The sequence below is a fragment of the Microcebus murinus genome, chromosome 10, assembly GCF_040939455.1.
Source record: "Microcebus murinus isolate Inina chromosome 10, M.murinus_Inina_mat1.0, whole genome shotgun sequence".
In the NCBI taxonomy this organism is placed as follows: domain Eukaryota; kingdom Metazoa; phylum Chordata; class Mammalia; order Primates; family Cheirogaleidae; genus Microcebus; species Microcebus murinus.
The window spans coordinates 69,539,610-69,561,809 of NC_134113.1; the positions used below are offsets into that span (position 1 = coordinate 69,539,610).

The 22,200-nt window shown below is 39.7% G+C and overlaps 1 pseudogene; it reads right to left on the minus strand.

The window, feature by feature from the left end:
• Positions 1 to 20,378: 20,378 nt before the first annotated feature.
• Positions 20,379 to 22,183, minus strand: LOC109730927 (Parkinson disease protein 7 homolog; annotated as a pseudogene).
• Positions 22,184 to 22,200: the final 17 nt, after the last annotated feature.

The window sequence follows — 22,200 nt, forward strand, 5'->3', positions numbered from 1 at the left end:
CCAGGCTGCAGTGCAGTGGTGTGATCATAGCTCACTGTAGCCTTGAACTGCTGGGCTCAAACAATCCTCTTGCCTCAGCCTCCTAAGCAGCTAGGACTTCAGGCGAGCGCCACTGTGCTAGGCTTGCATTTTAAAAGAATCACTCTACCTGCTGTGTAGAGGAGAAGAATTTGAAGCAGGAGACCCTTGAGGAGGCTGTTACAATGGTCCTGGTAAAAGAGGACAGTGCCCTGGACCAGGGTAGTCGAGGTGGAGGTGCTGAGCAGTGGTCAAATTCTGGGTGTATTGTGAAGATTGACCTGCCCATGGATTGCAGGAGAGGCGTGAGATAGTCTAGGCAGCTATGGCAAAAAAGGAAACAAGGAATTCCTTATTGTCTCTTCTCAGAATAACAATAACTCATATTTCTGTACTACCTTAAAAATTGCAACATTATTAAACACTCGCTTTCTCATTAGAACCCCCTACAACCTTGTTATGTATCATTATTATTATTTTTACTTATTTTACATAGGACAGAGTGGACGATCAGAGAGGTAACTCCTAGTGCTTTGACTTTTAGTAAGTTGGTGCAAAGCTATTTTTTTGACATTGGCCATTTCAATGCTTGATGGGCTTTATGCACAGAAATTGTTAGGTAAGTGTATACAGATGATAAAGTGAAACAGATGTCCTCTGATGTCACCTATGTTTTATAAATAAATTCACTAATTCCAAAGCCAGAGATAGTTCCATATTTAGCGTGGTGAGGATTAAATGAGTTCATATATACAAAGAGTTTAGAACATTGTCTGGCACATGTAAACTCTATAAAATGTTAATCATGACAGTTATTATTTGTGATTTAGATTCACTATTTCCAAGAGATATTCAAAATGGCAATTAAAAAAAAGGCAAAACAAAATAGAGGAGAAATTTGTATTGTGAGTACCTAGAATAAATTAGTTGCTACAGGCAAACATTAAATTTCGTTCTGGGCATCTAGGCAGCTATGGCAAAAAAGGAAACACTATTATGTAAGGTAGTTCTCGTTGATTCGTAATTGAAATCAAATCAGGTCATCTAAAGAAACAGAACTTTTCATGGAATTCCAAACATAATTTAATGTGCAGATCCTTGTACAAGGGGGCTTTGGAAATAATTTTTGTACTTTCTTAAGAACCTTAAAGGAGGCTTTGTAAGCATGACATTTAATCTTAGTGCAGTGAAGTCCTGTATGCGTGTGTGAAATCCACATATTCTAGGTGTTTATTTTTCATAAGTGTCCATCTTCCCTCCTGTCATCCAGAGTGATTTTTAAAAATGCAAATATGATCAGGTTACTCTGCTGCTTAAATTTCTTCCCTGACTCTTCATTGTCCACAGCAGTGTTTTTAAGCTTACTGTCAGCCATGCAACCATTTGTTCAAATTAGAACTTACATGTAAACCAGGTATAAGCTATGCTGCTCTAGGTAAAGTGTGGGTGACGGACTGACAACTGTCTGTCCAGTTTTTCCTACTCCTCTCCTCTTGCACCTTGTCCCATCCTCCAAACCATTAGGATATAATCAGAACTCCTCGGCATGGCCTGAAAGACTTCTTTCCTACCCATATGTTGCCACACGATTTGCACTTAGGTTGAGCTTAGACGAGAATCTAATTTATTGACCTAACTGGAACATTTTTGAGAATAAGAAGAGTTGTTACAAATATTAAAATCATATGATTTTTGAAATATTTACTTATTGATCAACAACCTGGTTTTACATTATTATTGGGCATATAAAACAGTTAACATTAAAAACTATGTTTTAAGTAGTCTTTCTAAAAACTTTAAAGGAGATATATTGATAATTTATAAATATATAGGCATAATAATTATGATAGAACATTGTATTAAATATTAATTAGTTTCTTAGTTGGATCTGTCTCTAAGCTATAACACTTTCTCTTCCTCCTCCTCCCCCTTTTGTCCTCCTTCTCCTTCCTTTTTCTTTGTGTAAATAATGCATTTTTTTTTTCAGGATGATTCTAAAATTTAAAAAAAATTGCCCATAATTTTCAAAATTAGATTTTATAATATATAAATTGGAAACATTTTCCATACTTAATAGATTTTTTCTCTGAAAATTATTTTTTTAATGGAAATATATTCTGTCTGTGAGTGCTACAGTGATTAGTAAGCTCAGAGAAAATTGTGCTAAATGGACAATATTGTCAATTCTATTATTATAATTATTATTGTTTTTTAGAGACAAGTCAATGTTGCTCAGGCTAGAATTCACTGCACTGTCTATTCACAGGCAGAATCATGGCTCACTGCAGCCTTGAACTCTTGGGCTCAAGTGATCCTTCTGCCTCTCAGCCTTCCAGCCTTCCAAGTAGCTGGGACTATAGGTGCATGCCTCTGCACTTGGGCACAATTCTAATTTTTAATATATTAAAATGGGTAAAAATTTTAGCCCAGATATTTTTGTTTCAATCCAGAATACTTTCATTGGCATGCATTTTTATAAGAGAAAACTTGTCAAAAAAAGTTGTCTTTATTTATGATTGTTTGGAAGATTCCACCAAATTTAGGTTTTGCAAAAGTATAGACTTCTCAACTCTGTCCATTCTATTCTGGAACAGAATGCCAATTTCTCCAATTAAAAATAGGAAACTCCATCACACAGCTGGAAGATAAACAGGAAGTCATCTACAACTGCAAAAGGGTCAAGCCGACAAGTCTCCACAGTGAGGGAACAAGGGGAATGAAGGAAAGGAGGTGGTAGACTTGAAAGATCGCAGGAGTTGGGTTGTGGGCCAGTGAAACATTTCAATTTTCTGGATATTTGTGTAAACTGAACTTCTGACCCCAGAAGTGGGTTCAGGGGGAGGTTGGGATACTGAAATATCGTTTTTGCTATTGTGTGGGCAGAGCTCTTGCCTCAAGAAGAGGTTTGGCAGTAACAAAAGCTAGCTGTCCTCCCGGCCATCAGCTCTGGAAAGTGTTCCCATGTTGGGGTTGACTTACCCAGTAAGCTCTACTAAGGATCGTGTTACATGAGCTACATTGTAAAGACACAACAGAACCCAGGAAGAGAGATTCCTTCTGCGTAGATATTAACTTTATTACTTGACCACCATGCTTTTCCTTTCAGTTTGTGGCTAGCCTGGGAAGCCAAACTCAGTCAACATCGTTGGCTTTGTGGGGATAGGAATTGTGTCTCAGATGTTTCTCATACTGTGTTTACAAGGGCAGGCCTTCAAGAGAAGCTGAACAAATTGAGAGAAAAAAAAGAAAAAAGCCTGACATATTTCAATGTGTGTTCAAACCTTCCATCAGGTATCAGCAGCAAATCACTTTTATTCGTTATAAAAGGGAAGTATCTTCAAGCTCTAAAATCTTAAATTCTATGTTCCATGGTCTATGTTTTATGAATAAGGGTACTTGGTATTCAGAAAGGAAATTCATAATCCCAGCCCACTTTAGAATGCTGGTGAGTTGAATAAGCTGTAAAACTTAAAAGTCAGGAGGGGGCAAAATGTTCAGACAGACAGATGGTTCAAACTGTCCCAGGTGATGATTACTGGGAGTTGACCTTAGGGTTTTTGTTCCCCTCTGTCTGACTAGCTTGTGATTTGTGTCTGTGAAGTGGCTGGACCAAAATGCTTCCTGCTCTATAAAGTTTTATGATTTTTCTTTTCATTTGTTGCATGAAGATACTGATGGAAAAGATATGGTGATTAAAATAAAAGTGTGTTCTAAAATAATATTTTAAAGTGTTGCATTCTGTTTCTTTGTTGTTGTGTAAACCAAACCTTGAGAAACAAAGACTGATGGGATCTTGTGTAGAGAAGGTCAAATATTCCATTTGGATTTGTGCCATATGTGTAAATAGCTCCAATAAGCTAGTCTGGGAAATAGGAGTTAATCTGAAAAAACTCTTAGTTTGTTGCTGACGTTTTAAAATCCCTAGAACTCTTTTGCCCAATTCTGAGACTTAAAATGCAAAGATGAGGATGGTTATTTCAAAACCGTGCGTGGAAATTACTCTCCCAATATCTCTCTGTGCGCCTACAGAGCTATTGACTCTTGCAGAATGGGATCTCATATCTCTTTGCTAATGAGAACGCAGGCTTCTCTGGGGATTGGCAACTCTAAAGGCTCATTACTCATAGGTTTGATGTTATCTTCTGCTCTCAAATAACTGACGCTAGAGTCCTGAACATTTGTCTTTTAGCTTTTCTGTTTGCCCAACATTATGCTAATTCATCTGGAATGGGATGCAAGGATGTATCGTCAGTGGCTGCAGAATGTCTTTACATTTCTTGAGAATTGAAGAAATGTATGGTTACTCGAAACCTAAGAGCCTAGCGCCCCGTTTTGTGTTCTTGGTCTTTTCTTCCAGGAGAGGGCGATAGAACATCATAAATATCAAAGTACAGCGTGCAAGAGTTTTGTCCCTCAAAGCCTCCCATTATGTAGCTCAGGACCCGTGTGGGTTACTTTTCAGGATTTGAGCCACAGGTGAGCTCTTTCATTGCAACATTTGACTCACACGTTGCAGGTGAAAAGTGGACAAAGTACTTGCAGCTCAGCTGCTCACTTGTTTTTCCACGTAGCTTCTCATTTTATGAGTTTGTGCTGTTGAGTGTAGGAAACATTAAATAGGTCAGCCTCCAATTGAATGATGCTTGGGATTGACTAGCTCAGTTGTAGGTGAGGCTTTTCAACCTGGAATTATTGCTTTTGCTGTAAACCAATATGGTAACTCTGCTGTTTTCTGGAAATTTGAAGATTCTGTAGGCTCTATTAGAGACAGATTTTCAAAATACTACCAGATATTCCTCACTCTGTGTTTAGCATTTAGCATAGTGTTCTTCAAGTTGGTATTTGGCAGTTTTTCCTCCTCTTAGGATGAGGTCAAGTAAAAGAAACAAAAGGACATTTGCTAAGGGACAATTTCACAGGCCCTTGGCTGGGGAATGGGAATTTGGTATTCTGCTTGTTTTCCTACTAGTTGATTTCTGGTTTCCTTATGAACCGGGAGAGGAAGTTCTTCTGATGTTTATCATCAACAGCTGCTAGGATTAGCTACCTTTCAGAGTGATCTAATTTCAAGATATTTGTTGTTTGGTTAGCTCGGGTGTTTTATTAAAATAAAAAGTTCCTGATCCAAGCAAAATTGGAATAGGTATACAAAAGGGAATCCCATGCAGAGGGGCAGCTTGGCAACTAAGGATGAAAACTTTCCATAGGGTGGCACTGAATGATTTTTAATTCACAAAAAATATAACTATATTGTAGTACTACAACTATATTGTAGTACTTCATAACCAAAAAGTAGAAAGGAGAAATGCTTATTTCTAGGCCTAGAGGAACCTTGTCCCCTGACTCTTCAACAATGCATGCACACTGTGATGCCTCCTCTTGGCCTGCTGTCTCCATAGGCGTAGGGCTGTGTTTCTAGAACTTACCTTAGGCTCCTGATCTCTGCCTGATACCAGCCAGCTTACCCAATAGACTAGCTTGTGCCAAAAAGGTCATGGATCACCTTCACCTTTGTCCTTGTTTAAGGAGGGCTGCCTGTAAGTGTGTGCCCTCAGGCATTCCAACTTTTTTCCCTGAGGAGTGGCGCCTGTGGTCCTGTAACAGGTGCATTTTTGGTTCTAATGGCAGGACAGCCCAGATATTCATCAAAAAGTATTTATGTAGTGACTTTTCATTTCTAGATGTTGGGTGGACAGTGGTAGACAAAACAGACACTGATATCTCATCGAGCTTGGAGAAAAATGGGGACATGCACGTTACACAAACAGACACACAGGACAAAATATTTACAGATTTGATCAGTAGCACAAGGAAGTGGTATGAGAACTGGGAATCTGATTTAGATCGAGAGAATATATTAATTTGCAAGGGCCGCTTTAACATAGTGCCACGAGCTGGGTGGCTTTAACAACAGAAATGTATTGTCTCATAGTTCTGGAGACCAGATATCTGAGATAAAGATGTTGGCAGGGTGAGTTCCCCCAAGGGCTGTGAAAGAGAATCTGTTTCGTGCCTCCCTCCTCGCTTCTGGGGTTTGCTGGCAGCCTTTGGTGTTCCGTGGCTTTTGCCGCATCACCCATCTCTGCCTTCATCTTCACATGCCATTCTCCTGGGTGCATGTCTGACTCCAAATTATCCCTTTTTATAAGGACATCATCAGTCCTGTTGGAATAGAGGCCTGCCCTACTCCAGCAAGGGCTCATCTAATTATATCTGCAACAACTCTATTTCCACACAAGTTTACATTCTAAAGTACTGGGGATTAAGACTTCAACATACCAATTCTGGAGGGACACAATTCAATCCATAATGGGGAACTAATAGGGAAGAGCTCTACCAGGAAGAAAAGAAAGGGAGATATTTTAGGGGTGGAATCACAACAGCTGTTGCTCATCCCTGTGTGGAGTTGACCCTGTCACTGTAGCTTAGGCTGGGAATGGAGACAGGAAAACTCACATGGATTGTGCGTCTCTTGTCATTCATCTGATACCACAAATGAAAGTGGAAATTAAGTCTCCCACAAAAGAGATCGGGCAGGAAGCTTTTTTTATTTCTTGTGCTTTGACATTAATGTGATGATCACTCTAGTTTAGTCTTCCAGGTCACAGGACAGGGAATGGAAATCTGGTTAGCGTGCTAGATTTATGTAATCATCTGTCATGTCAGAATTGCATGGAAATTTTAGATATTGAGGAAGTAGTTTCTGTGTTTGCATCTATCCATCCATGCATGTATCCATCCATTCATCCAGTGCTTTGTGCTGACAGTGTGGTAGCTAATGCAATAGGAAAAGTGTTAGATCACTCATAATGGCCAGGCACTGACCAATATCAACAACACAGGCTGGGCGAGGTGGCTCACGCCTGTAATCCTAGCACTCTGGGAGGCCGAGGCAGGCGGATTGCTCAAGGTCAGGAGTTCGAAACCAGGCTGAGCAAGAGCGAGACCCCCGTCTCTGCTATAAATAGAAAGAAATTAATTGGCCAACTAATATATATATAGAAAAAATTAGCCGGGCATGGTGGCACATGCTGGTAGTCCCAGCCACTTGGGAGGCTGAGGCAGGAGGATTGCTTGAGCCCAGGAGTCTGAGGTTGCTGTGAGCTAGGCTGATGCCACAGTACTCACTCTAGCCTGGGCAACAAAGTGAGACTCTGTCTCAAAAAAAAAAAAATACATATATATATCAACAACATAAACAGCTGCTATGGCTACCTTGGTGCAAATGCACTAGATAGCAGCCATGAGTATAATACTTAAAAACCAGCAATAGTCCTGAGTCTAACAAAGCTGGCAGCTGGCTAATAGAAATATGTGTACACAGGTGTAATTTCAAGTTTTTTAATAGCCACATTAAAAAGTAAAAAGAAACCAGTGAAATTAATTTTAATAATATATTTATTTATCCCAATATATCTATCACTTCAACACACAATTAATATAAAAATTAATAATCCAGTATATTACATTCTACTTTTATACTAAGTCTTCAAAATCCGGTATGTATTTTAACACATTTGCAGTGCATCTTAACAGACGAGCCACATTTCCAGGACTCAATAGTCGCACATGACTCCGCTACCACATTGGACAGCGGAACCCTACTGGATGAATGGAGAATGGAGACGTAGCTCTCACCATGAGACGTAGCAGGGATCCCTGTTAGGAGCCTGCCGATTCCTCTCCCCCCAAAGTAAGCATGGAAACGAAGAGTCCTTTCATTGGAAATTCTAGGCACCTGGCTAGCCTTGAAAAGTGAATGGGCAGCCTGATGAGAACAATGGCCATCCAAGTGAGCCAGAGTCACAAGGTGTATTAGTTCCCTATAGAGACTAAAAGATGGTGTCTTCACATATGTTCTTGAGTTGAACTCTGACCTCTGTTTTTTGTTCTCGGTTTTCCCCTGTGGGGCCTGGAGGGAATCATACCCATCTTAACATTCCTTTCCACTCATCCGAGAATCTCTGAATCCACCTACGCATCTAGGACCTATTACCCACTCCCCTCACTCGCCAACCCCAGCCTCAAGATATCCTGCCTTTTGGGGCCAGGCCAATGTATAACCTCCATGTATTGGTTTACAATTTTGCCTTCCTGAAGTGAACCTCTGCCTTTTAAAACCCTGACCTCTAAGCCATGGAAGAGTCTGGTCTTCAGCGTTAGCTGCCAGTAGTCCTCCTTGCTGGGGCCCTGCATTAAAGCCTTTTCTTCCAGCTGCAACCTCAGCTTCAGTTATCTGGCTTTGCTGCAGCAGGCGAGCAGACCCCACTTTGGTTCAGTAACAACTTTCTTAGAAAGAGAAGAGACCTAGGTAAGAGCAAGTGCCCTTTGAGGGACTCAGAGATGTAGTAGAGGGATCATAGAGTGGGAGGAATATGTTCAAATGTTAAATACATGTATTTTTCATTCCCTTTCATCCTAACTTGAAATCATGTTTTCCTGCATCCCCTCTGTCAGTATGACTCCCAGAAAAGTGGTGAGTATAGATAACACTTTGGAGAAAAGGAAATAATATGGGGCAAGTCCCTGCCAAAGACGATAAAAAGTAAAAGAAAATTCTTCTGATATGAGGAGGTGGATAGACAGGTGGGAGGGAGAGAGAGAAGTAGGAATGGGGAGAATGAGATGCTAAGTCCTTGCTTTCTCCTACTGTCTTATAGTTGAACTGCAATGAAAGGCGAGGTATAGAAACAGGTGTGAGCCATGGGAGAAAGTAACAAAATTGGTGGTAGTGGCCACTTCCATAGCATAGTGAAAGGCGCCAGAATATGCCACCCCAAAATATGCCCCTTTGGCATATGAATCACTTTGAGCTGAAGGCCATTGAGAGCCAGCAGATGCAAACTTTAAAAACAGGGTGTGAGTTTTCCTTTTGTAAAGGAAATTTTTATTTGTAAAACATATCTCCCTCTCCCATAGCAGGAAGAGGAGGACTTTTAACAACTCCTATCAGTGGAGAAAGCACAGACTTAAATCTTCATAATAAACCTTACTAAACAACCCTTGGTTACCAAACTTTCTCTGGTCACCTTCCATGATTTACCTCCTTCATCAGGAAGCTTACCACCTCCTTTCTTTGGTGTGGCCTAAGACGTTATACAAGCACAAGTTCTAACGACCCCTTTGGGCTACTCATCACTGGGTGATTCCATGTGTACATGCACCGTGCACACGTTAATAAACTTCTATTTGTTTTTCTCTCTTGATCTTTTGCAAGACTAATTTGCAGGGCCCCAGCCAAAGAACCTAAGATGTGTAGGGCAAAAAAAAAAAAAAAAAAAAAAGTTTTCTTCTTCTCCGCTATGAAGGAAATCAAAATATTTTACCCCCAAATTTATTTCGTTGACATCTTTTGAGATGGCTATCAGAGGGCCAGCAAACAAAAGTGGCCCTGCAAAGCTGTCTTTTTTGGGAGAGATTTGTTTCTGCAGAAAAAATCTGCATTGATGCAGCCAAGCTTCCTCCGAGGGCCTTCCCTTGTCCCAGATCTAGGAAAGATTAACTGAGAGTCTGACATCTGTAAAGATCTGAAAGACACATTTATCATCTATTCTCTCTGAGGGCTGCTACTTGTGGGGTTTCATAACATAACATAACAAGACCACCTTTGCTAGCCAAGCCTCCTCTTCTCCCCCCTCCCATAACCTGTCTTGCCACTGAAACCTGATTTACTGCTTTAACCTGTTTTGGGCCATGCTTATGTCCCCATTCTTTCTCTAACCTCAAGATGGTGACAATCCAAAATAAGCAACCTAGGCAAAGATCTCAATCAATGGAGGCTTATTAAGCCAAAGTTTGAAGACGTGCCCTGGAAAAACACAAGCCCTAGTTGCCTAGAAAAACAGTTGCCTGTTTTTCTAACGTGGGATTTGGGAACTCACTTTTTAAAAGGGATAGGACATACAGAAAAAAAAAAAAAAAGGAGGAGGGGGGTGGGCAGTGAGGCAAATGGTTACATTCTTGTGAGGCCTAGGAAATCTGTATTTTATATAAAATAAAGTGAATGTTAGAAGAGAAAAAAGGGAGTGAAGGACACATCAATTATCTAGATGTCCCTGTGTAGGTGGAAAAATGATCTTATCTTTGCTCTGCACCTGGGAAGATAAACTTTTAATCAACATTGTTAGTGTGGAGTCCAGCAGTCTTTAGTTTTAGGAGCTAGACATAGCCTGCACCCCCAAAGTTACAATTTGCATGTCCTCACTTATGGAAAGCTAGCAAGGATTTTCCCTGTGAGTGATCTATGGGGGTGTTCCTTGTAGATGCCTGAGGCTTTTACCTTTCTGTGGAGATCTGGGGGTTGCATAATGTTAGTAACAGCTCTTCATTTGGAAGCAGGTGTTGCATGACTCAGCCTCTAGGCTTGACCTTGCCTTTTGCAATAAGGAGTTGGGGGGTGTGTTGAGATTTCTATTTTGCTTTACGATGGTTTATAAGCATCTGCACCCCATTGGGAGGTTGGGTCTTCATTACAAAGGCTCCTGTGTCATGTAAAACTATGATCAAATACATTTGTATGCCTTTTTCTACTATTAATCTGCCTTTCGTGAGTTGATTTTTCAATGAACCTTCTGATGGTGAAGGGGAAGCTTTCCTTCCACCTCTACATCTATAATAGCCTTGGGAAGGCAGCAAGCTTCTAGACGTTCTGCATTTAAACTGGCACCATATCCCCAAAGGTGAAAGGGCAATAGAGTGGAAGGGGTAAAGGGGGGTGCAGAGAGAGGGTGACACACACACACACAAACACACACACACAGAGAGAGAGAGAGAGAGAGAGAGAGAGAGAGAGAGAGAAGGAAAGAGAGATGGGCCTGAGGTTGTGGGCAACCACATCTGGCAGGAGATTACAGAGTCCCTGTGTGTCCTAGAGAAAGGATCTGGAGACTCTCAGAGGTCAGAGTACCACCAAGGGCTTGGTATCAGAAGAAATAAGTAAAGAATTTGAGGACCTGTCAAAAATGTAGGCAAACAGAGATTACAGACTGAAGTAGCAGATGTCAGCTCAGTGTGATATATACAGTAAAGAATATATATTTGGATTTAATCCCCAGTTTCTGGCACAGAGCTAAAATCCTGGTAATTTCTTGACTGATAGGGGTGCCAGGGACATCTTTTATTACAATATTTGATCTTAGTCCTAGGTCCCTGACACAAGAGCTTCTAAGATCCTTAGAATCCCCAGAGAAGAGTGTTTTTTGTATACTAATGAGATGATTGGTGGCTGGGGTAGCCTAGAAAGTTTCAGGAGGAGCTGGTTACCAGAAAAACCAAGGACAATGAGAAGGTTGAAACTTTCAGCCTCATCTCCTGACTTCCTGAGAAGGAAGAGGAGCTAGAGATCCAGCTAATCACTGTTGGTTGATTAAATCATTGGCCACTGGTTATTGACTCAGTCTTCAGCCCCTCTCTCCTCTCCACTCTCTAGAAGTCAGGGTACCTTTTCAGAGCTTCTGTGTCTGCAGTTGCTCAAAATAACCAGCTCAAAATAATCAATATGCTAAACAGGCACATTTCAGTGTGGTATATTTTAGTCTTCCACAGCCATATTTTGGGGAGGTGTGCCCTGAACCTCTATTCTTCAACATCAGCAAGAGTCTGGAGCAGTTGTCCTCAAACTATGGCCCGAGGGCCACATGCGGGTGTTTTTGCCCGTTTGTGTTTTTACTTCAAAATAAGATATGTGCAGTGTGCATAGGAATTTGTTCATAGTTTTTTTTTTTTTAAACTATAGTCTGGCCCTCTAATGATCTGAGGGACAGTGAACTGGCTCCCTGTTTAAAAAGTTTGAGGACCCCTGGTCTGGAGCATATGCAGATAATGATTGCTGGGGCTTATTTGCATTCCTCATGGTCTAGTCCAAACATCAGAACCATGCCAGGCAGTAGAGGGTGTTTATTATGGACACCACTTAGGTGTTGAAAGACAGAAAATGGGAAACGGTGAGGCCACCCCAAGCTTAATAAAGGCAGGAAGCCACCACTGCTCCTAGGACTTTGCTCACTCCTCATGGCAACATGTTTCCACCCAACTACACAGTACTTCTCGAAAGCTCTGGTCTGAACGCAGCATATAAAAGAGAATGGAGGTAGCTGGGGAATAAAGAAGTTTGATAAAAGAAGTGAGAGTGTATGTAAGGTTTGACCTCTTAATTAATTCAGGGAAGACACTTTGAGAACGGCTGCCAAGGGGGCGTGGCCACCTGAGGCGGTCTCCACCCCCAGGGAGGTGAGGACTTGGGCTCAGCTCCTTGGCTTACCTCAAGTGCAAAGGAGAACCAGCTGTGTTTATTTACATTTCTAGGAGACCGAGCTCTCTGGGAGGCCATTCTTGACATTCAAACCACCTGGGGGGCTGGCAGTAGCGCTTCTGGTGGCACTGTTAATGTTGGCAATTCTCAGTCTTCCAAAACACTTTTTCCCATAGAGCATCAGTGAAGCTGTAATTGAGGCAGGGTGCAAAGAGGCTTTGAGGAAAAATTCTCACTGTGCTTCAGAGGAGTTAATGCTTATGTTCTGGGAGTTCAAGAAGAAATGCTGTACGATGATGAGAAAAGGTTCTAGTTTCCCCTGACATCCTCAGCTAACCTCATCTAAAGGGACAACAAGTCTGCACAAATGTCTTCTGGTACTTTTTTGGGGAAACTTTTCCAACATTTTATTTTCTGCTTGAAAAAATCACTAGAGACAAGAGGGAAAAAAAGGAAATAATAGCTTTATAAATGGTTATGGATTCTCCTACAGCATTGGTGTGAATACTTTTTCCTGCACTGTAAGAGGCAGGGTCAAGGATTTTATTTTAGGGAAAAATTATAAACCCTTAATTATTCAGAAATAATTCAGTTAGCAGATTATCTAGATCTTTTGATATCCTCCCTTTCTCTGCTTATACTTTTCCTTTCCTTGTTAACTTCTCCACCAGTGTTGGTGATATAATAATGCACTTGGCAGGGGGTATTATGTGGTGGTATCTGTGAGATCGGTTGGCTTTCTTACTAATGAACATCTTCGCTAAAATACTCGAGGTAAGACAGGTTGAAAAAGATGACAAAAAGTAAACTCCAGTGATCACTTGTGGATTTCATTACTCTGGACCTGTCCTATTCTCCAGTGTCTATTAATAAGCATCTATGGCCGTCATGCAAACCATCCCCAGCTCTGGAAATTCAATCACTTCTGTCATCCTATAATTTTTTTAGTATGAAGAAAGATGTCCTTTTATCACAAATTCCTTGTCACAAATTCCCACTTCGGGACAAAAACATAATTGAAGTTATTTAGATTTTTCTGTGAGATGAAACTTTGATTTTGGCAGTTTTGAGTGACATTTCTTAGCATCAGAGTGATGGTGCTGGGGGAGAGAAAGGGACAAAGGAAGAAAGGGCAGCCGAGTATGGGAACCTTCCTCCCCATGGACGAAGCCACAGTGAGGAGCGAGCACTTTGCTCATTGGGCCAACGAGGGCCCCGCAAACAGCCTAAATGCCATAATTTAAGGGGTTCTGGTCCTAAACCTGTCCTTGCCTCTAGATGCCTCTCACACACAAAAGAATTTCTTCCATTTGATTTGCCGCCTGAAATTCTGCTAATTTGTTCTTCTTTTGAATTAACATTCTGTTAAAATGCAAATGTATCTCTCTGGGTGAGTTGGACAGTCATTGCCAAATGGGAATTGATTCAACCAGATTGCTTTCTGGTAACTCTAAGGCTTCCTGGCGATTATAGTGCATGACTACAAAGGGCAGCCTCCATGGCGTGGCAGGGGGCTGTGCCAAGACACACGCAAGCAGCATGCAATAGCAAGGCGGGCACCAGGGCCAACCTGGCTTATTGGAAATTTTGCCCAGAATTATCCAGTTGCTGAATGAACCTTAACTATTTCTAGAAAGACTATTCCCCATACTACATGAGGAATTTTAAAATGCAGACTTGTCTATAGTTCTTGTAAAAATGTCTTTGGAATGCCATTTCCAATTAATTGAATGGGTATTTATTAAGCCACTATCATGGGCCAGATAGTAAGTAAGGCAGTGTTGGCATTTACTGAGCACCTATCATGTGACCTAAGTGTTGCATACATTATTTTACTTCATCTCCTCGTCAACCCATTTTTCAGGTCATAGAACCTAAACCCAGAGAAGTGTTAAATTAAGGTTAGCCTAAAGGTACCTCCAATATATTTTAAGTTCAGCCTAAAGGTTTCTTCCTACATAATGAACTCTAGACTAACAGGATGTATAAATAGACCGTAACCTACTCTTTTACCAATCGCCTAGTTTCAGCCAATCACAGGCAGTCAACTATTTAAATCATGTTCAAATAAGGCAACTGCCCAGCTGTAACCCAGTGGCCTGTTTCTGAACCTCACTTCTGTTTTCTGTAGGTCACTTTCCCTCTCCTGTCCATAAATCCCCTCTGCCAGTGCAAGGGTGCTAGAGCCACTCTGAACCTATTTTGGTTTGGGGGACTGCCTGATTCAGGAATCATTCTTTGCTCATTGAAACCCTGTTACAAATAATTTGTCTAAAGTTTTTCTTTCAACAGAAGTTAAGTCACTAGGTAGGGATTGGCAGACCTGGGATTTAATTCTAGTTCTACATGTCTTCCATAAGCCCTGTATCTTTAGATACCCTGTTTCTGAGTTTTGATTTGGTCTGTATGTTTAGAAGAGAGCTAATACCATGGTGCAACAGGATCATCTTTCCGTAGAGCACAGCTTTTTAAAAAAAGCACTGAGTATTTACATGATGGGGAAATATCAAAGAAAAATCTGATGCCGGGTCTCGTGTATCTCCCTTGGGTAAAATTATCTTCTGTAATAAGGTCACGAGGATTTTTTAGATGCAAATAACAAGCACATGAGATGTGAGAGATTGCAGATCTCACAGCTGATGTACATACATGCTGCTATTTAAAAACATTGAGAGGCATTTTGTTAAAATATTGAAGAATATATTATTTTACAAGCAGATATATTTAATGAAGCTGTAATTCCATTAAGTGGAATACGAAGAGCCCATATTTCAGAATAAGACTGAAAGAAGACTAATACTTTCATGTAATTGAAGTAATTTTTTACTTTTTCATGATAATTTTAGCAAGCCAGTGCACAATAAGAATAACTTTATTCCTTGCTAATTGGAATGTGTAATTCTGAAAGAGACATAGATCATCTTAATTAGAAATAAGGTTTATGATGTTGAGATAATGGCCTTTGGTTTAGTAATTTGGGGCAAGCTAATTTAGAATGGGAAACAGAAGCTGACCCAGGACTGACTGTCTCTCTTGTTTCTGGTTCAGGTCTGATAGTTCACATGGTTTATGTACCTTTCAAGTGTCAGGCAGCTCTGCAGGGAACGGGGTAAGAGCTTGAGCCAGCCCAAGGCAAGACTGATGGCAGAAGGTAGCCATCACGGTGTTGAGCCCTTCTCTTTGCTCTTTCTGAGCTACACTCCCACCTCCTAGCACACTGTGGGGACTGTGTTAGTCCACAGGAGGCCTTATGTCTCTGCCCACCTGGAGGGCGTCTCCCTTCTTGGTCTGCACAGATAACATGGAGCTGGCAGTGGCTCCGCCTCAATCATTATTGCAGTGACAGTCCTTTGGAGCTTTTATTTCAAAATCCCCTTATATGCATTATCTCATATGAAAATGACAATAGCCTAGTGACAAAAATGGGTCAGGGACTATTTATCTCACTGTGCGGATGAGGAAAGTGAGATTCTTGAGATTCATTTTTCTAAGGTGCTAGATTTTGATCTCGAATCTTATTCTTGTGACTTTACACTCATTATTTCGTCTACTGTCTCTTTGTTGGAATCTACTCATTGTGAAATGTGAAGGACTGCTAGTGTTTTTAAAACTCTTTATTATAAAACTGTACATACCTGTGCAAAAATATAAAGAGTAGAATAATGAACTCACGTATCTATAATCCAGATTCAGCAATTACTAGATTTGGCCTCATCTATAAGTAAACCTCAGGTTTCATGTCTTTTCATCTTACATATGATTTTGTTTTTATGTCTTTAAAAAAACGGACATATTCTTATAGAGTCACAATGCCATTATCATAACTAATGAAATTGGTAACAATTGCTTGATATTGTTGAATATCTTGTTCATCTTCATCTTTCCTCATTTGTCTAAAAAATCCTTTTATTGTGGCTGTCTCCAACTCAGGATTCTAAAGTTTTTATTCTATTTTATTGTCCCTTTTATTTTCGACTTCTTTACTTCTGCCTGCTCTATTATTTGGAAACCTATGAAACATTTATGATCTTTAAACACACACACACAGACGTATTTAACTTTAACTTCTCAACCAACCTCCAGGAAAAAATAGCCTGTATTTGCTTATTTATAAATTTATTCACTCAACAAACATTGATTGTCTGCTATGTGCCAGGCACTGTGGAAGAGTTGGAGAATACAGAACCAAAAGTTAATTTCCAGCACTCCTCAAAACCTTCTGTTGCCCCTTTGTAATTCCTCCCACCTGTCCCTCCCTGTCCCTGCTTCCTTGCCTACACCCACCCCCAGGCCACCACTGCTCTGCTTTCTGTCACTATAGGTAAGTCTGAATTTTAAAATTTTATATAAATTGAGTCACGCAGTATATACTATTTTTTTGGTCTGGTTTCTCTTAGTGTCATTATTTTGAGATTTATCCATGTTGTGTGCATCAATGGTTCACACTTTTATTGCCAAGTATATTCCATTATATAAATACATCACAATCTGTTTTATCTTTTTTTATTCCAATGGACATTTGTTCCAGTTTTCAGCTATTACAAATAAAACTGCTACGAACATTTGCATACAAGCCATGTATGGACACATGCTTTATTTTTCTCTAGGAGTGGAATGGCTGGGTCATGGTAGATATATGTTTAGTTTAAAAATTGTCGAACTGTTTTTCAAAGTGATTGTACCATTTTACATTCCCACTGGCAGTATGTAAGAGTTCCAGTTGCTCTATTTCCTTGTCAACACTTGCGGACAGTCTTTTAAATTTTAATCATTTTAGTGGGAGTGTAGTGATATTTTGTTGTGGTTTTAATGTGCATTTCTCTAATGACTAATGATGTTGAATACTTTTCCATTTGTTTATTTATTAACTGTGTATCTTCCTTGGTGAGAAGTCTGTTCAAATCTCTTGCCTACTTAAGAAATTGAGTTCTTTTCTTATTATAGAGGTGTCAGAGTTCTGTACATATTCTAGAAACAAGTCCTTTGTCAGATATATGTGTGACAAATATTTTCTCCCAGTCTGTGGTTCGTCTTGTTTGGAAAGATGTTTTGAGGATGAGAAATAATATATGTGTAGCACCTAGTAGAGTGCTGGGCATCGTGATCCTTGTTGTTAGATATGTTCTTTGAAAGAAAAGTTTTGTTGGAAGATGATTTTCGCTTTACCTTGGTATTACCAATGATAACAGATGCTGAAAACAAGGCAAAGTCCCGACTCTTGAGCCTCCCAAATCATTACGGTATTTGCTTTGTGTGTGTTATACTTGCTGTTGAGGAATCAGAGAGAGCACCAGGCAAGGCATCTTGTTGTCTTCAGAGAAACTGATATGACACAGATAGGGAAATAGCCATGAGACAGTGCTAAGGCAGCACCGCACGTTAGGCAAGTCTACTTATTCAGAAGATATTCTTTTGAGAACCTGCCATATACCAGGTGCGATGCTATGTGCTAGGGGTAAAAGTGGGGATTAAGTTTGAATGCAAGAGGGGAGTTGGAAACAGACATTAAATAGCCATAAAGAGTGTTATTGCAGTGTTGTTTTCTAACCACTTCTATATGTCCCACCTTTCGATGTTGATCTTTTTTTGGTAATATATCTCTAAAATGAATAGCATCAATTCTTATCACATTCAGTTCCCATTGTTTTCTAAAACTGTGTATATTTTAGATAGTTCTAGCTTTATTAAATGAATAGCTGAGGTCTTTATTGCATGTAGCCCCTTTGATTCCTTTCATTAACATTTGCTTTCATTTTTCATTGTATTTGTTTTCTTGTGAAGGACAAAATTTGGATTTCGGTCTGTGATACTGAACAAGATGGATGATGGTTAGAGATACAATGCCAACTGCTTGCCTGAACAGTTTTATATTTGTAGTAGCACCAGCAGAATATTAATTTTGGTTGCTATGTTAGGTAATGCTAGCTACTGTAACAGACATGTTCCCCAAAACGCAGAGGCTCTTTCTTTACAGCCTCAGTTTCCTTATTACATAGAAATACATGTATGATAATAATTGAGATATTGTTATATCTTTCTCCTAGAACATGTGTAAGGAAACAATGTGTATGGACATAGCTTACAAACTGAAGTGCTAAACAAGCATTAGTATCTGCAGCGGACACAGAGATAGCAGGAGCAACAGTGGCAGTAGCAGTATTTACCTCCTGTCAAAATGGCAATGAACCATTTTCCCTATTGTCTGAGCCTGGGGGATGTTGTCAGAATGCAACGTTGACAAAGGAAATCTGATGATCTCATTCCTGGTCATCTCATTCTTGAAACATTGATCAGCAATGTTTCACTTAAAGAAGTCTGTGACTGGGAAGAACTAATGGGCTTGTTCAGGGAAAGCTTGAGATAATGAGAAAACTCTTCTCTATTCACTGGCCTCTACTTTGTTTTATGGTAGAAGGTCCTCTTGGGACCATTGCATTGGATACTAAAATTTTATACTTTTATTTTGCATTTATTGCTGGATCTTACTTATGCTTGTTTATTTTTCTTCAGTGGCCTCTAAAGAGAGTCATATTTTTATAATGTGTAGCGCTTAATAATTGCAACTATGAACAGTCTGTAGAAGAATTTGATGAGTGTTCATCTAAGTTCTGCTGGAATGGCTATCTAACCAGTGAGTATAGGAACCATGGGGGGAACATGACAGAATTTCAAGTTCTAGGAGCAACAATTATAGAGTCTGATTCAGTAGTCTGGGATAGGATTATTAATCAGATATATTTATTAAGCTTTTCTGCTCAATTAGCTTTTTAATTATGTATTTTTATATTCATTTTTAGTGATTACCCTAGAGATTTCAAAGGCATTCCTGACTAATTATAAAAGTTTCCTTAATTCTACCCAAAAAATGAAAGAGCTTATAATGGCTTAACCTCGCTTACTGCCTCTTGCCCTTCATGCTATTGTCATATATTCATATGTTTTCACTTTTACATATGTTGTAAATTTCACAAAACATTATTATTACTATCTTTAAAGCAGTAAACATAAGTTTATATTTACCTTTTTTATTGCTCTACCTTTCTTCCTGCCATTTCTACTAGCTTTCACCTGGGCTCATTTCTCTATAGCCTGAAGAACTTCCCTCATAGTGCAAGGTTATTGGTGATGAATTCTTTCAACATTTATTTGTCTGAAAACATCTTCAATTCACTGTTAAAGAATAGAGTCACTGGGTAAAGTATTTTAGATTGCCAGTTTTTCTTTTACCCACCTCCCCACAAGCCCAGTACATTAAAAATGTTATTTCTTCATTTTTTTGTCTTCCAGTTTCCTTTGAGAATTCAGCTGTCAATATAATTGTTTTTCCTTTATAGGTAAGGTATTTCCCCCCTCTGGTTGTTTTTAAGATTTTTTTTTCTTTCTTTTGATTTGATTTTATGCACTTTAAGATGTGTCAGCATGGTTATCTTTGTTTTAATCCTGCTTGGTGTTTACTGAACTTATTGAATCTGCAGATTGATGTCTTTCATCAATTTTAGAAAATATAAAACTATTTTTTCTTCAAATATTGCTCTGCCTCAATTTCTCTCTACTTTCCTCTGGAACTCTAAACACATGTTAAATCTTTGATTATGTTCCTTGTAGTTTTTTTTTTTTTTTTTTTTTGCTCTGTTTTGTTCTTGTTCTTTCTATTCTCTCTGTGGTTCTGTTTGGATATTTTATACTGTCTGTAAGTGCATTAATTTTGTATTCTGTTGTGCCCAGCCTATTGTTAAGCATATCCAATAGTCTTTTATTTTAGATAGAATACATTTTTATTCCATACTTTTATTTTTGAATGAAATCCACTTCTCTATTGAATTTTTCTACATTTTCCATGTTTTCATCCACTTTGCCCATTTTTTCTTTGTTCTTTTTTTTTTTTTTTAGTTTGCTAAATGCCTTGTTTGTTGTGCAAACAAGGCTCAGAAATGTACAGACACAATTTGTAGGTTGAGAGACCCCTGTATAGCTGTTACTTCACATTTGTACTTCCCAAAAGCAGTAAGAAAGGTGGCTTCTTGCCACATTAACCCACCAATGTTTTTAGAGAACACAGTCAGAATGGATTACAAATGACCTACTTCTCTGACTGTCACATTTTTCTGCTCTAATTGTTGAGAATAAGTGGAGCCTTCACTTGATCTGCCACCTCCTTGCCACTCAGCGCCTCCACGGTGGCAAGAGCAAACTCGAAGCTGGTCCCCGGATCTTGGCTTGTGAGGATCAGGCCATCCTTTTCCATACAACTCTCAGTGTAGCTGTAAGGACTTCCAGTCATCATTTTGTCTTTAGCAAGCGGGTGTGTTGTAACTTTACTTCCAGAACCTATTTCTTTCTTTCTTTTTTTTTTTTTAGCTTATAAACAACAGATATTTATTCCTCATGTTTTTAGAGGCTGAAAAGTCCAAACCAGGATACAGGTAGATTTAGTATCTGGTGAGAGCCCATTTCCTGGTTCATAGACATGCCTTCTAGCTGCATCTTCACCTGGTCAAAAGGGCAAACAAGCCGCCTTAGGCCTTTTTAATAAGGGTACTAATTCCATTCACAAGGGCTTTGCCCTCATGACCTAATTACCTCCCAGGTGTCCTACCTCATATTTTTTTTATTTCAGCATATTATGGGGGTACAGATTTTAAGGTTTGAATAAATGCCCATTTCCCCCCCCCCAAAAGTCTGAGTCTCCATCATGACCATCCCCAAGATGGTGGACCTCTCACTCATTATGTATGTATATACCCTCCCCCCTCCCCCTCCCACCTGCCCAATACCCTATTACTGTAGTACCTATGTGTCCACTTAGGTGCTACTCAGTTAATACCAGTTTGCTGGAGAATATATCTGGTGCTTGTTTTTCCATTCTTGGGATACTTCACTTAGTAGTATGGGTTCCAGCTCTAACCAGGAAAATATAAGATGTGCTATATCACCATTGTTTCTTAGAGCTGAATAGTACTCCATGGTATACATATACCACATTTTATTAATCCATTCTTGGATTGATGGGCACTTGGGCTGTTTCCACAGCCTTGCTATTATGAATTGTGCTGCTATAAACATTCGAGTGCAGGTGTCTTTTTTGTAGAGTGTCACTGGATCATTTGGGTAGATGCCCAGCAATGGGATTGCTGGATCAAATGGTAGATTCACTTGTATCGCTTTAAGGTATCTCCATATTGCTTTCCACAGAGGTTGAACTAGTTTGCAGTCCCACCAGCAGTGTAGGAGTGTTCCTCTCTCTCCGCAACCACGCCAGCATTTACTGTTTGGAGATTTTTTGATAAAGGCCATTCTCACTGGGGTTAAGTGATATCTCATTGTGGTTTTGATTTGCATTTCCCTGATGATTAGAGATGTTGAGCATTTTTTCATATGTTTGTTGGCCATTCTTCTGTCTTCTTTAGAAAAATTTCTGTTCAAGTCCTTTGCCCACTTTTTAATGGGGTTATTTGATTTTTTCTTCCTAATTTTCGTGAGTTCTAAGTATATTCTAGTTATCAGTCCCTTATCGGATGCATAGGATGCAAAAATTTTCTCCCATTCTGTAGGTTGTTCCAGAACCTATTTCATGAGCCAACAGAGCAGTAGGACCTGCAGAGATGAAGCTATGGGGCCCTTCCTTTTTTCTTGTTCCTTCAGTATCTCTTTCATGGCAGCAGACTCAGAACCAGAGCCTGTATCCAGGTTCCCTCCCGATAGGAACCCACATCATATGGTCCCTCCTTTTCTTGCATCTTCAAGACTGGCATCAGGACAAATGACAACACCACAGCTACACTGTACGGGGTCTTTTCCATCCAGACCTGCAATGGTGACCATAATTCCAGCTCATCTCATGACATCTACAGGGCTGACTATCTCCATTTCCTTTGCTCATTTAGCCAGGATGACAAGGGTTCTTTTGGAAGCCATTTTTATGCCATATTTCT